Source organism: Papio anubis, chromosome 8, assembly GCF_008728515.1.
Source record: "Papio anubis isolate 15944 chromosome 8, Panubis1.0, whole genome shotgun sequence".
In the NCBI taxonomy this organism is placed as follows: domain Eukaryota; kingdom Metazoa; phylum Chordata; class Mammalia; order Primates; family Cercopithecidae; genus Papio; species Papio anubis.
In genome coordinates, this window is record NC_044983.1 from 10,543,254 (window position 1) to 10,558,755 (window position 15,502).

Consider the following 15,502-nt stretch of genomic DNA (forward strand, 5'->3'; position numbering starts at 1 on the left):
TATGATTAGGGGCTATAAGATCCTGCGAGAAAGGGATATAGCATCACTTTGGCCTAGATTCAAATCCTGGCTCAACAACTTAATGGTTGTGTAAACACAAGTGAGTTGCTTGTTCTTCCAGCTGTATCAACTGTAAAATTAGAATAACAATGCTTATCTCATAGAATCATTTAAGAGTTTGATTGTGGTAGTGTGTGTGAAATTAACTCAACAAATGGTACTTTTTCTCCCAAGAATAATACCATTCCCTAAAAGTCAAATTATTTTCTACTCCCAGTCATTGTACATAGACATGCCTGGACATGTGTAAAGCAACGCATGTTTTTCAAACTTTTAAAGGTTGCAGAATGCCTAAAACCCTGGTGTAAATAAGAATTGTGCACTGGATGTGAAGGAAGGAACAAAATTAGTATTGTATTGTCTTCTGCATGGCTACCATCTTTTCAGAAAGAATTCCTAGAATGAAGACATCAAGACTGATTGGGGGCAAGACTTTCCCCTTCCCATACACAGACCCGCAAATCCTGCCCTTGTATAAAATCTTGATTCATCTGAAGCTGGAATTCTATTTGTTTACAGCTGCTCCATCTCATGAAAGACATAAATGAATTGGAAATCATCACAGGTTTAAAGAACCTTGGAGTCAGATTAATTTGTGTGTGTCATTAGGGAGCGTTTAAGTTTTAGTTACATGCAGTGTAGGAATCTCTTCCATTATATCTCAATTAATTATCTGAACTCAAATCTTTATATCTTAGAAGAGTTGGAGCTCACTCGCTGCGTTCCTTCAGTAATAAGGAACAGCTCCTTCAATTTTTAAACACATTGAGCCTTTCTGTAACCTACACTTACGAGTTCTAGCTTTCATATAAACTAAGTCTCACTTCCACATGTGTGGATGAAAATACAAGGTCCGGCCGGGCGCAGTGGCTCACGGCTGTAATCCCAGCACTTTAGGAGGCTGAGGCAGGCGGATCACGAGGTCAGGAGATCGAGACCATCCTGGCTAACATGGTGAAACCCCGTCTCTACTAAAAAATACAAAGAAAGTAGCCAGGCGTGGTGGTGGGTGCCTGTAGCCCCAGCTACTCTGGAGGCTGAGGCAGGAGAATGGCATGAACCCGGGAGGCGGAGCTTGCAGTGAGCCAAGATCGCACCACTGGACTCCAGCCTGGGCGACAGAGCGAGACTCCGTCTCAAAAAAAAAAAAAAAGAAAAAAAAAAGAAAATACAAGGTCCATCTCCATCTCCAGCCATCTTTTCTGGGTGAAACAGCTTCCAGTTCCTTACTGCTTCCTACCAACAGTGTCCAGTCTCCTGGCTATATCCATTACCTCATCCATCAGCTCGACACCCAACATTATAATGAGGCTAAGATTGTATTCACTTATTTTAGGTACCCATCACCTTGTTGTTGGCTTACCACTGAGCCTGTACTGATAGAAATTGCATCAAAAAAAAAAAAAGGTCCCGTGACTCAGAAAAGTGGTGATGAGAGCCTGGTGTGTGTGGTGAGTCTGACTAAGACAGAGGACACAGACTGTATTGGCACCCTGAAGGTCAGGAATGCTGTTGGTGGGAGATGAGCTTGTGAGAGTCATACAGTCTACAAAGTCCAGAGAGCTAGTGGATCAATTAGCAATGAGTAATAACCAGCTGCTTCAACCAGAAATGGCTCCAGTTCAACACAAATATTTATTTTCCCTTCTATCACACAAAGTTAAAATGAAATTCTTAGTCTATGCCTCCGTGAAATCTGTCAATGTTCTATATACCGCATCATTTTCACCCACCAACATGATCATCCATTGAACTCCTTTCCTGCAACTTCATACTGAAATAACCAGCTTCCATAGTTATCTCAAATGTCCTCGTGTGCACAGACAGCAATACAAGTGATCCGAGTAGGAAATGAACTTGACAAGAGGATCAACTTGAACTCAATGTCTTGACAAAGATTGACAGGGAAACGTCAAAGACTAACACATGGCACATCGTGCAGCTCACCTCTACAGGTTAAAAGGGACACAAAATGAGTTGTAAATCAGGATTTCTGACCTCTAGGCTCTTATTGTTGAGACAAGAGCGAGAGAGAAACCTGTAAAATGGTTATGAACAATAAAAGAAGGTAGAGAAGTAAACATTAAAGAATCAATGTAGGCTGGGTGCGGTGGCTCATGCCTGTAATCCCAGCACTTTGGGAGGCCAGGGCAGGCGGATCACCTGAGGTCGGGAGTTCGAGACCAGCCTGGCCAACATGGAGAAACCCCATCTCTACTAAAAATAGAAAATTAGCCAGGCGTGGTGGCACACACTTGTAATCCCAGCTACTCAGGAGGCTGAAGTAGAAGAATGGTTTGAACCCTGGAGGAGGAGGTTGCAGTGAGCCAAGATCAGGCCATTGCACTCCAGCCTGGGCAACAAGAGTGACACTCCATCTCAAAAAAAAAAAAAAAAAATTAATGTAAATGGTATAAACGTTCAGAATGCATTGACCAAGGGGGAAAGAAGGGGAAGAAAGGACCTAAGATGAACTTTGAAGGATGAATAAAATTAAGTGGGATGGTGTGTGTGTGTGTGTGTGTGTGTGTGTGTCTGTGAAAATAACTCTAAAGGTAGAACTGACTAAAATAGAAAATGTGGAAGAAATACCCATTGGTAAGGGTAAATGTATTCCATCAATGGTGACAGGTTTAAGGGGGTGTTATCTAGAATGTACTGAAGCTTAGAGAAGAACAAGAGAGATTTGAGGAAATCTTACAGAAGCGATTAGAGAATATGAGTTGCTTCCCTGGACCCCAAAGGGGAAGCAGGATTACCCTTTGAAGGTTGAAAAAGACAGCATTTGGATTAAATAAAATTCAGTAATACTTTGCAAAGTAGGTGGAAACCTTATAGTACTTCTTAACCTATTTATTTTCTTTTTATTACTATGATTCTTTTTCTTTTTCTTTTCTTTTCTTTTTGTTTTTGTTTTTTGTTTTTTTCCTCCATCGCCCAGGCTGGAGTGCAGTGGCACAATCTTGGCTCACTGCAACCTCCACCTCCCGGGTTCAAGCAGTTCTCCTGTCTCAGCCTCCCGAGTAGCTGTGACTATAGGCACACACCACCATGCCCAGCAAATTTTTGTATTTTTAGTAGAGACGGGGTTTCTCCATGTTGGTAAGACTGGTCTCAAACTCCTGACCTCAGCTGATCCACCCGCCTCGGCCTCCTAAAGTGCTGGGATTGCAGGTGTGAGCCACCGTTTATGGCCTTTCTGTCTTTTTTATTAGGCTGTAAATTCTAAAACCTTCTTAACCTTAAAAGATACAGACTATATATTTATTTTTCCAAAAAGTATAAATATAAACTCATGGTTCATACACACCTGGTAGGTTATTAAGAGAAACCAGGAATATGTCTATACCCTGACTCATGTAAGCATCACAAAGATTAGCAACGCCTTTTCTTAAATTAACCCTGGAGGTTACTAACCCCATTGAGAAGACCCCATGGAGTCATTCTTGAGTTACATCTTAAACTAGAGATTCCAAGGAACATAGATTGCATTTCTGAAAAGAAAGGTTTTCTAATGGCCTAGTACCCAAAAAGGGTCACTTGATCCTTCAGAAGTGTCCAGTTTTCTTTGAAGTAATTTGTGTACCAATGCAAACTGACCGTATCGTCTCTCTTTTTATTTATATATATATATATTACATAATATTATATATATATACATATATATATATATATATATATTTTTTTTTTTTTTTGATACTGCATCTCACTCTGTCGCTTTAATTTCGGCAAGCTCAGCTTCCTGTTCATGCCACTTCTCCTGCCTCAGCCTCCCTATAGGCTGGGACTACAGGCGCACGCCACCACGCCTGGCTAATTTTTTGTATTTTTAGTAGAGATGGGGTTTCACTGTGTTAGCCAGGATGGTCTGGATCTCCTGACCTCGTGATCTGTCCGCTTCAGCATCCCAAAGTGCTGGGATTACAGGCATGAGCCACCGCACCAAGCCCCCTTGTTGTCTCTCTTGATTGCCTTGTAAATCTCACTTTCTAATCTGTACATTTCTACAATGGTGAGACAGAGCCTCGCTCTGTCGCCCAGGCTGGAGTGCAGTGGCACGATCTTAGCTCACTGCAACCTCTGCCTCTCAGGTTCAAGCAATTCTCCTGCCTCAGCCTCCCGAGTAGCTGGGATTACAGGTGTGAATCACCATACTCGGCTAATTTTGTATTTTTAGTAGAGACAGGGTTTTACAATGTTAGCCAGGCTGGTCTCGAACTCCTGACCTCAGGTAATCGTGAAGCTTCGGCCTCCCAAAGTGCTGGGATTACAGGTGTGAGCCACCGTGCCAGGCTTAGAAAAGTCTTAAACAATAGAATTTGGAATAAGTGTTGAAAAGATTGTTTTACTGTAGATTTGGCTAAAAATAAGTGTACTATTAATATGCTGTCCTTTTAGATGATTTATTCTTCTATGTAGTAGCACATCAGAGTATCTTAATTTTGGTTACTTGCTTTCCATTTCTTCTCCACTAACTTTCGCTTTCAACAACAAGAGCCCAAGGGCTGTCACTATTTATCACTAATAAGAGGATTCAATGTGACTCCTGAGCCTCTATTCCACTGAAAAAGTGGATTCCACTTTTTAAAACTTTTGTTTTATAAAATGAGGGGTTTTATGTTGATGTTGATGTTTGGACTTTTTGATGTTGAGGATACCAACATTTATGCAGAAAATATTTAAATTCCAATAGAACTTCAAAGCACAATTTTTACCATGATTCCTTTCTTTTAATAGAAAACCGGAGATTAAAAACCCCGGGGCCCTTAATACCTCATTTAACTGGCAACACATTTAAACTCTTTACGAAAGCGTTCACAGAAAACTTGTGTGCGGGTGGCAGAGGCTGGCAGGAAAGCACACGCTGGCATGAAGAACGGTGTCTTTGGTCGCTATGGCTTAGGGATTAAGGAAATGCCAAAAAGGCCTTTGGGAAAAGTATATTTGTTTTGTGTCTGGAGCAGCCAGAAGAAGATTTGGCACAAGTCAGAAAAGGGCAAGACATTGTCCGGTATCCTGGAGACCCTAATTTCAGCCAGGTGACTGAACTTGCTGTATGGCCTTGCTGCAAAGCGAATGGTTTATTTGCTTTGTGTTTTTTCTAAGCTCTTACCTATAGGCTCAAAACAGTAACATGGAAATGCTTAAGGGAATGGCGCTGAGCAGGGCACCTCCATCGCGGCTGCTTTTGGAGCTGCAAGGATATTAGAGCTAATGACTCAGAACGGTTCTGAACTCTCGGAGGGGTTCGTGTCTCCATGGCTTGGCCTGCGCTTGGCACAGATAATGAAACATTGGCTGAAATAAGCATTATAATGATAGGGCGGAGAAGTCCCATGTCTCTCCTAGCGATTGCCCTTACAGCAGGATGGTGACAGAATGCTCTACTGGTGGTGACTCCGACATGGATTTTAATGTTCTAGAAATGATTAAATTGGACATATTCCAAAGGGAAAAGACTATGGAGAAAATTAAGAATTTTTTCTCTTATTTTATCCTTTATGTTTCTTTCTTTCCTTCCTCTCTTACCTTATCTTTCTTTCTCTCTTTCTCTTCTTTTTTCTTTTCTTCTGTTGAGGAGGTACTATTCCATAACGTTATACTTTATTTAGACCTGAGACAGAGTTTCACTCTTGTTACCCAGGCTGGAGTGCAGTGGCCCGATCTCGGCTCACCTCAACCTCCGCCTCCCGGGTTCAAGCGATTCTCCTGCCTCAGCCTCCTGAGTAGGTGGGATTACAGGCATGCGCCACCACACCTGGTGAATTTTGTATTTTAGCTAGAGATGGGGTTTCTCTATGTTGGTCAGGCTGGTCTCGAACTCCCGACCTCAGGTGATCCACACACCTCGGCCTCCCAAAGTGCTGGGATTACAGGCGTGAGCCACTGTGCCCGGCCAGCAGTTGTTTTCTTAAAGCTTTCCGTTTTACAGACCAGCCGTGTGGTATAGTCAAGAGACCTAGAATAAACAGGCCTAGATTTTAGTCTAAGTGTCACCGCCTACTAGGTGTATATCTTGGGTAAATACACAACCTTTGTGAACCCATTTTTGTTTGTTTGTTTGTTTCATCTGTAAAATAGGAATGCTAACCAGGGACAGAATTCTGTTCTCCTGACTCTCAGCCCAGTGCTCCTTGGCCACTTTGCTCCAGTATTCCACTGGCATCTTCCTACTTACCTCCATAGTCCTCCAGCCACGTGTCCTCCCCACAGACCCCTAACGTTCTCCCTGGCACTGTCTGTGTCCTCTCCAAACCCATCCCTGTGATGCCAGAGGATATCTACTCCTCACATACTAGAAAAAGCACTGGAATTCGGTTCTTCCAAGTTCACAGGTATCAATATTTTGATCCTCTAGGAGTGTGAAATTAACAGACCAGACACCTTTGCCCATTTTCTGCCTCTTTCCCATGTCTCATCCTCCAAGGGGTCAACCCTGATTTTTGGAATCTCAGCTCCAATGTCCATTGATAGGGAAAACTGCCTTGACTTCCTAGAATACAAAGCCCCCTGGTCTATGACCTTATAGTGCACTGGCCTTTCAGAGCACCTGTCACAGTGTGTCATCAGATATGCATGGGTGGCCAGATGCGATGACTTGCACCTGTAATCCCAGCACTTTGGGAGGCCAAGGCTAGCAGATCACTTGAGCCCAGGAGTTCAAGGCCAGCCTCTGCAACATAATGAAATCTTGTCTCTTCCAAAATTTTTTTAAAATTATCCAAATGTGGCGTTGCATGCCTGTGGTCCTAGCTCCTTGGGAGGCTGAGGTGGGAGGTTCACGGAGCCCAGGAGGTTGGGGTTACAGTGATCCATGATTGTACCACTGCACTTCAACCTGGGCAACAGAGAAAGACGAGAGAGAGAGAGAAAGGGAGACGGGGAGAAGGAGAGAGAGAAAGGAAAGAAAGAAAAGAAAGAAAGAAAGAAAGAGAGAAAGAGAGAAAGAGAAGAAAGAGAAGAAAGAGAAGAAAGAGAAGAAAGAGAAGGAAAGAAAGAAGAAAGAAAGAAAGAAAGAAAGAAAGAAAGAAAGAAAGAAAGAAAAGGAAAGAAAAGAAAAAAGAAAAGAAAAGGAAAAACATCCAACTTAGTTTCCAGAGTCAGGAAGGCGTTTCAAAGGAGGTGACAGTGATGACACCCTTGCCTAATTCCTTCCAAGTCCTGCTGAAATAAAATTCAAGTGTTCACCTTATCTGGTAACGAAGCTATCTCACTGGGAATTTAATATATACAAATTGATCACACAATTGCTATTTACCAAGGCTCTGTTCACTGTGGGAAATATCAATGAATATGAGACATAGCCATCTGGAATGGATCTGGTCTAAGCTGATTGACCATGGGAGGTATGGAGATTTTTTTTCTTTGCTCCCTCACTTCCACCCCACCCAAACATAGCTCCTTGGAACCAAGAACTGTGCCCTTCTGGCTCTCTTAAGATACTGATGCCAATCTGTTGAGCACAGATTTCACCGTGTTAGAGCCCCAGAGATGTGCATCTCTTGTAGTACAATAGCATTGTAATGCCTGTTCTTTAACTGAATTGCAAACAAAGCAACACTATGCGTTGATATGAAAAGTCACATTTATTTTCATTTTCGGACACTAGCTCTGTGGGATCTGGCAAGTGAATGTTGCTGTCATCCCCACTAGGGCTTAATCAGCTGAGCTGGAAGAGATTTTGTGTTTGTTTTATTTATTTATTTATTTTAAAAAGAAAGGAGATTAGTGAATACATGTCTGTTTGAAAGCAAATTCCATTTTGATCAAAACACCAGCTCCACGTCCTGGCAATGAGCCCTCTTTCATGCATCTTGTGATGCTGACCTAGGGTTGAGAATATTAGATAATGAAAGAGTCATTTAAAGGAGAATCCCGAGATAAAACCAAATGCGCATTTTTCTTTTCCTTTTATGCTCTTGTGCTACATCTTTTTGGAAGCTGTTTTCTCATTCAAACAACCCCTGCTGGGCAAGCCTGTCCTCGAGCTGCAGGTGTCCCTGCAGCCCAGCTTACAAAGCCTGTTTGTCAATCAGTCCCATCACGTGTCTTTTGACCGCCTTCCTACCCAGCTTTCTCCATCTCTCTCTCCCAGCCAACCACGACTACTACTTCTAAAAGAGAAAAAAAAACCAAACAGCCCGTCAAAAGGGCTATTATCCTAAAGACTCCTTAACAAGGCCTGTGGCTTTCCAGTAAATTAGTCCAAGTTTTGCTCCCCTCCTCCTTCCTCGACACAGTACTCCCTACTCCCATTCATTGGTGGCTGCAAAACTTGTTGACCCTGCTACGTTCTGTGACCACTGGACATGCTACCAAGTCTCCTTCCGGAAGCCTCTCAGCCACCATTATTGTATGGTGTGGCCATACGATCATGCATGGCCATTATTGTATGGCTTCCCCAGCAGAACCAGTTAGGAATGTAAATCCACAAGATCATCCTTTGACTAAACAAAGCCCAACAGTGGTGACACTTTGCAGTGCCTTTATAGAGTTTCAATAGGAGATCTGGAAGACAAATAAGTCACTTTCTTCCAATCTTCTATGTTTGATCACTGACTGGTTTGACTCTATTAGTCCTCCCGCCTCAATTTCCTGAGATGCAAAATGAGAATGTTAGTTCTATGCACCGTTACTGGGGAAGAAGTAATTTGCTAACAAGAGCCAGTGTTTGTAGAAGGCTCTGGCGTTGGCATAGGTAGGTCATAACTAATCTATGTCAATTAGGTACTATGGATCTGAAATTGAAGGAAGACTGAATATATCCACAGGCCCTAAAGGGGAGGTTTATTTTTTCACCTCTATCACCTCATCCCACTCCACCCCATGTGGATCAGACATCTATCTCATGACCGAATTAGTGCTCTCAGAAACTCAAAAAGAGGAAGCAAATTATGTCTTTTGGGGGGTTTTACCGTGTGGTGTACTATGCAGAGAAATAAGTTTTCCCAGAGTTACTTGTGCTGTATCAAAATGGGATTTCCTCAATGCTTTTTATTAGCAAAATGCTCCAAGAGTCCAAAAGATTGTCTTAAAATCCTTTCATGGCCTGTAATCCCAGCACTTTGGGAGGTGAAGTGGGTGGATCATCTGAGCTCAGGAGTTTGAGACCACCCTGGGCAACACAGTGAAACCCTGTCTCTACTAAAATACAAAAAATTAGCTGGGTGTGGTGGCGTGTGCCTGTAGTTCCCGCAACTCAGGAGGCTGAGGCACAAGAATCGCTTGAGTCCCGGAGGCGGAGGTTGCAGTGAGCTGAGATCGCACCACTGCACTCCAGCTTGGGCTACAGAGTGAGACTCTATCTCAAAAAAAAAAAAAAAAAACTTGTTTTATGGCTCTATTTTTTATAAGAACCATAAGGGGAAAAAAAAGGGAAAGAGAGAAGGCCACTCCATTTCAAGGATGAATAGGTCAAAGAAACACCATTTTTCAACAGGTTTATAAAACTATTAAAAATGGCAAATGACACATTCTTTTTAGATAAATAGAAACTTTCCTTTTCCTGCCACTGAACAGGCCTCAGGAAAACTTGATTTAGAGTATCGGTTTACCTTTGCAAGTAAAACGCCCTAAGAGATGGCCCATGTCATGACATTTTCACAGCTGGATTTTGGCACATGTAGGTCTCAGAGGTAACATCACACAGAAGCCTTCCGGTAGAAGTCAACAAAAACCACCCAGAGGTCAGGACGGACTGAAGCCTACTGACCTAGTAAAACCAAAAATACACAGCTGCCTCCGGAGGGACAGAGGGAAAAGCAACATGCAGGGATGGGACTATTGAGCCACAAGAAAACATGTGACAATTTTTCATCCATAGTTTATCAAGCAGCCATAGGTCTGAACTTTAAAAGTTCACTGACAGAAACATATGTGGCCTCTCTCTCTACAATTATAGTTTAATTGTATTAACTACAATTACAACTAATTGTAATTATGTGTGCATGCATGTGTATATAATATAATAAAATTCATCATTTTAACCATTTAAGTGCACAGTACATTGGTGCATTCATTAGTACATGCAACCATCACCAGAACACTTATCATTTTCCCAAACTGCAATTCTGTACCCACTAAACAAATCCCGGATTTATTTTACTTCTTAGTTTCGGAGGATTTTTGAGATGAAAGACCCTCGGATGAGGAATTTTGGATTGACTTTGTTTACCGAGAGCCCCGGATCACCTGACCATTATTCTTTTTTTCCTTCCTTTTTCCTTTTTTCCTATGTTCTTTGTTGATTGTTTCATCAGGTTGGCCTGCCATCCTCCCACCAGCCTCCTAAGTAGCTGAGACTTATAGGTGAGCACCATCACTCTAGGCTAACTTTTGCATTTTTTTGTAGAGACGGCATTTCGTCACGTTGCCCAGGATGGGTGCAAGCGATCCTCCCACCTTGGATTCCCAAAGTGCTGGGATTACAGGCATGAGCCACTGTGCCTGGCCCCATTCTCTCTCTTTTTATAAACAGTGTTATTGAAATATAATTTACATATAAACTAAGTACAACCATTTTAAGTGTACAATTCAATACTTTTTAGTAAGTTTGCCAAGTTCTGTAATCATTGTCACAATCCAGTTTTAGGACATTTTTATTCTCCAGTAGGATTCCTTGTGTTCCTCTCCAGCCCCATATCCCTTTACCACTGCCAGCCCTAGGAAACCACTACTCTACTTTCTAGATTTGTCTTTTCTGGATATTTCATATAATGGAATAATACCATAAGTAGTCTTGGGGAGGTCTGCCCGCCTCAGCCTCCCAAAGTGCTGGGATTACAGGCGTGAGCCACCGTGCCTGGCTGTGTCTGGCGTCTTTCACTTAGCATAAGGCTTTTGAGGTTTATCTATGCTGTAGCATGGATCAGTATTTCATTATTTGCTATTGCTGAATAGCATTCCATTGTGTGGGTACATCACAAATTGTTTATTCATTCACACCCATCGATGGACATTTGGGTTGCTTCCATTCTTTGGCTGTTATAAATAATGTGGCATGAATATTTGTGTGCAAGTCTCAGTGTGGACATGTTTTCATTTCTCTTAGGTAGATACCCAGGAGTGGGGTTGCTGGGTCAGACCACAAATTTCTGTTTAACCTTTACGAAACTGGCCAACTGCCTTTCCAAAATGGCTGTACCATGGACAGGTTTTCTTTGGGGTAACTGAACAGATTCTTCAGATGGATTAGTTTTTCCCTTTGGGACCCTTCCTAAGGTGAAATACTTTGCTTCTTTTAGATTCTGACCTCAGCTCAGTCAGAAAGCCAAGCAGTGGGAGTCATGAATTAATTCCTCAAATATTTCTTATTTTCATGTTCTTAACTCATTGCTGAGTTCATATTAAAACCAAACAACCTTGAAAAGTCTGAAGAACAGTGTTGTGAAGGTGGAGGATCAGGGCCGGGCACCGTGGCTTATGCCTGTAATCCCAGCACTTTGGGAGGCCAAGGCAGGGAGATCACCTGAGATCAGGAGTTCAAGACCAGCCTGGCCAGCATGGCGAAATCCCTGTCTCCACTAAAAAGAAAATACAAAAATTAGCTGGGAGTGGTGGTGGGAACCTGTAATCCCAGCTATTCAGGAGGCTGAGGCAGGAGAATCACTTGAACCTAGGAGGCAAAGGTTGCAGTGAGCCAAGATCACGCCACTGCACTCCAGCCTGGGTGACAGAGCGAGACTCCATCTCAAAAACACATTTAAATTTAAATTTAAAAATAAAAAAGTGAAGGATCAGACCTGGATGATCCCTAATGTTCCCACCATCCATTAATGCATCTCTAGTAGTGTCTCTAGAAGTGTTTGTGAACCGAGAGTAGTGTCTTGATGGGCTTTGAGTTGTGTCTCATTCCATACTCTCTGAATGTAGAGGTAGAGTTTCTAATCATGCACATGTCCATTCAACTAAGGAACCTGCCCTTTCTCCTGACCATAGACCCTAAAATTTGAGTAGGAGGGAGTTGTAGATAAAAGGATGACCTTTCTCATTGTAGGCCAGATCAAAGCCCCCACAGAGAGAATGAAGGGACATCCCACCTTCCTACTGTAGTGAACTGCCTGGCATTGCATCCATAGCAGTCACTAACATGTCTCCTGTATGTACTTTCTTATGAGTTGATTTTTGGAAAAATACTAACTTTCTAACTAAGAGCATTAGTGTATATCAATCATTGGCATACTTTAATTTTTTTTTTTTTAGACGGAGTCTCGCTCTGTCACCTAGGGTGGAGTGCAGTGGTGCAATCTAGGCTCACTGCAAACTCTGCCTCCCAGGTTCACACCATTCTCCTGCCTCAGCCTCCAGAGTAGCTGGGACTACAGGTACCCGCCACCATGCCTGGCTAATTTTTTTGTATTTTTTAGTAGGGACAGAGTTTGCCGTGTTAGGCAGGATGGTCTCGATCTCCTGACCTCGTGATCTGCCCGCCTCAGCCTCCCAAAGTGCTGGAATTACAGGTGTGAGCCACCGCGCCTGGCTGGCATACTTTAGTTTTGGTACCTTTACTGCTTTACTAGGTTTTTTTTTTGTTTGTTTTTTCTTAAACAAGGTCTCACTCTATTGTCCAGGCTGGAGTGTAGTGGTGTGATCTCAGCTCCCTGCAACCTCCACCTCCCTGGCTCAAGTGATCCTCCTACCTCAGCCTACCAAGTAGCTGGGACCACAGGCAGTGCCACCATGCCTGGCTGGCTTTTTTTGGATTTTTGGTAGAGATGGGGTTTCACCATGTTGCCCAGGCTGGTCTCAAACTCCTGGACTCAAGCAATCCACCTGCTTCAGCCTCCCAAAGCACTGAAATTATAGGCATGAGCCACTATGCCCAGACCTCTTTATTAGTTTTTTAGGGCTACCATAACAATGTACCAAAAACTGCGTGGCTTAAAACAAGATAAATTGTCTTAGAGTTCTGCGGATTAGAAGTCCCAGATCAACGTGTCAGCAGGGCCAGGCTCCCTTTGCCGACCCTAGAGGAGAAGCCTTCCTTGCCTCTCCTAGCTTTTGGTGTTTGCTGGCAGTCCTTGGTGCTCCTTGGCTTGTAGCTGCATCACTCCCCTCACATGTCTGTCTTCATCTCTCTCTACAGATGGACACCAGTCATTGGATTAGGGCCCATCCTAATGACCTGATTTCAACTTGATTACATCTGTAAAGATCCTACTTCTAAGAGGTCACGTTCTGTAGCATTAGGGGTTAGGACTTCAAGATATATTTTCTGGGGGATTACACAGGGGGAGCCACACAATTTAGCCCATAACAGTAACATTTTGAAAAAATGAGGTTTGCAAAAATTTAACAATGTATCTGTCACTGAATGCACACCTACCTATAGCTATATATCGATATGACTTGGCTGTGTTCCCATCCAAATCTCATCCTGAATTGTTTCTCCCATAATTCCCACATGTCGTGGGAGGGACCTAGTGGGAAGTAATCGAATCATGGGGGTGGGTCTTTCTCATGCTGTTCTCCTGATAGTGAATAAGTCTTATGAGATCCGATGACTTTTTTTTTTTCCCAGACGGAGGAGTCTTGCTCTGTCACCCAGGCTGGAATGCAGTGGCGCGATCTCAGCTCACTGCAACCTCTGCCTCCCAGGTTCAAGCGATTCTCCTGTCTCAGCCTCCTGAGTAGCTGGGATTATAGGCGCCCACCACAATGCCTGGTGTTTTAGTAGAGACAAAGTTTCATCACGTTGGCCCGGCTAGTCTCGAACTCCCGGCCTCAGGTGATCCACCGCCTCGGCCTCCCAAAGTGCTGGAATTACAGGCGTGAGCCACCGGGCCTGGCCCTGATGGTTTTATAAAGGGGAGCTTCCTACATAAGCTCTCTTTGTCTGCTGCCATGTAAGATATGACTTTGCTCCTCATTTGCCTTCTGCCATGATTGTGAGGGCTCCCCAGCCCCATGCGGAACCGTGAGTCCATGAAACCTCTCCTTTATAAATCACCGAGTCTCAGGCATGTCTTTATTAGCAGCGTGAGAACAGACTGATACATATATCAAAGGGGAAAGAAGTGTTTTCCTTCTTCAGCACTGACATCTGTGCTCTGTTGTGCTTGAGCACAAAAGAAAGATCATAACAACCTTGAACCTTTGGCTCTCAGTCCTGTGTGGTTTGAGATTCTGACATCTGCAGTTATTATTTAAAGAATAGCTTTCAGTTTGGGCAAAAAAATAAGCTATTCAGTGCTTGGAAGATGATACTCTAAATTATTTAGAATGTTTTATCTTGTGTAGTGCTGCCTAGAATTAACGTCTGAGAAGAATGGGATGTTGGATATGTTTTTCTTAGAAAAGGTGGGACACGAGGATGTGATCCCGTAATCACAGGACAGGGATTAACTGATAAGATATGTGAATTTCCACACCTCAGAGAAGAAAGAGATAGCTTTGGGGTGGCAAATGAAAGAGCCAATTATCACTCTGAGAGGAAAGAGAGGAGTGGGGCTGTGCGCGTTTGCTAGACCAAGCCCTAACTGGCTTTCTGAGAATGTTATCTTCTAGCAGGACAGAAGGAAGCCAGAAGGACTCATCACAGCAAGTTTTTGAAAGATCTTTTTCCTTCCTTTCCTACCCAGTCCTCTCCATGGTGGTTTTGGGACCCAAATTGCCACGACGGCAGGTTCAGCTTCAAGCCTGGTTTTCAGGGAGCAGATGCCCAGGACTTCCAGGGCACCAACCTCTCCCATCTGCAGTTGCCCTCCTCCCCTTGTGAAATACTCCCTTTTGTTTTGCTTTGTGTTTTGGAGTCACGGTCTCACCCTTGCCCAGGTTGCAGTGCAGAGGCGCAATCATAGCTCACTGCAGCCTCAACCTCCCAGGCTCAAGCAACTCTCCTGCCTCAGCCTCCTGAATAGCTGGGACTACAGGCACACGCCACCATGCCTGGCTAATTTTTTAATTTAATAGAGACAGGGTCTCACCTTGTTGGCCAGGCTGGTCTTGAACTCCTGAGCTCAAGCAACCCTCCCACCTTGGCCTCCCAAAGTGCTGGGATTCCAGACATGAACCACGGCACCTGGCCAAAATACTTTTTTGTATCGGCATCCCTATCAAGCTTACCTTATCCATTCTATTTGTCCTCCCATCTAATTCTTTTCTTCCGTGGGGTCCTTTGGAACCTCCTGCTGCTATAAACAAAGTCACTAAGAGCTTAAGCTTGTCTCAGACACTCCCTGGCTCGTGCAATTAACTGGAAGGTGGAATTCCTGCAATAGCATCTCTTTCCTTCTTGTCCTCCCCAAGAGGTCTCTCTTTAGACTGCTCTGCATTTTAAAAGTCTGGAAGCGAAGGGGCCATGCTTCTTTTTGTTTTTTTTCTCATGGCCTCTTTTATATTCCTATATTCTATATTCTTCTACATTCCTGGGTCCCCCAATTCTTCGCCTCTTCCTATCGCTTTTGCTCCTTCTTCACAATACTCCTCCAACTCCTTCATTTGT

At 43.4% G+C, this 15,502-nt stretch overlaps 1 protein-coding gene across 3 annotated transcripts in view; it reads left to right on the forward strand.

Moving 5' to 3' along the window:
- The window catches only part of PRAG1 (PEAK1 related, kinase-activating pseudokinase 1), a 103,073-nt gene that overhangs the window by 17,327 nt on the left and 70,244 nt on the right, over nt 1-15,502 (forward strand). The gene's annotated exons all lie outside the window — the stretch shown is intronic.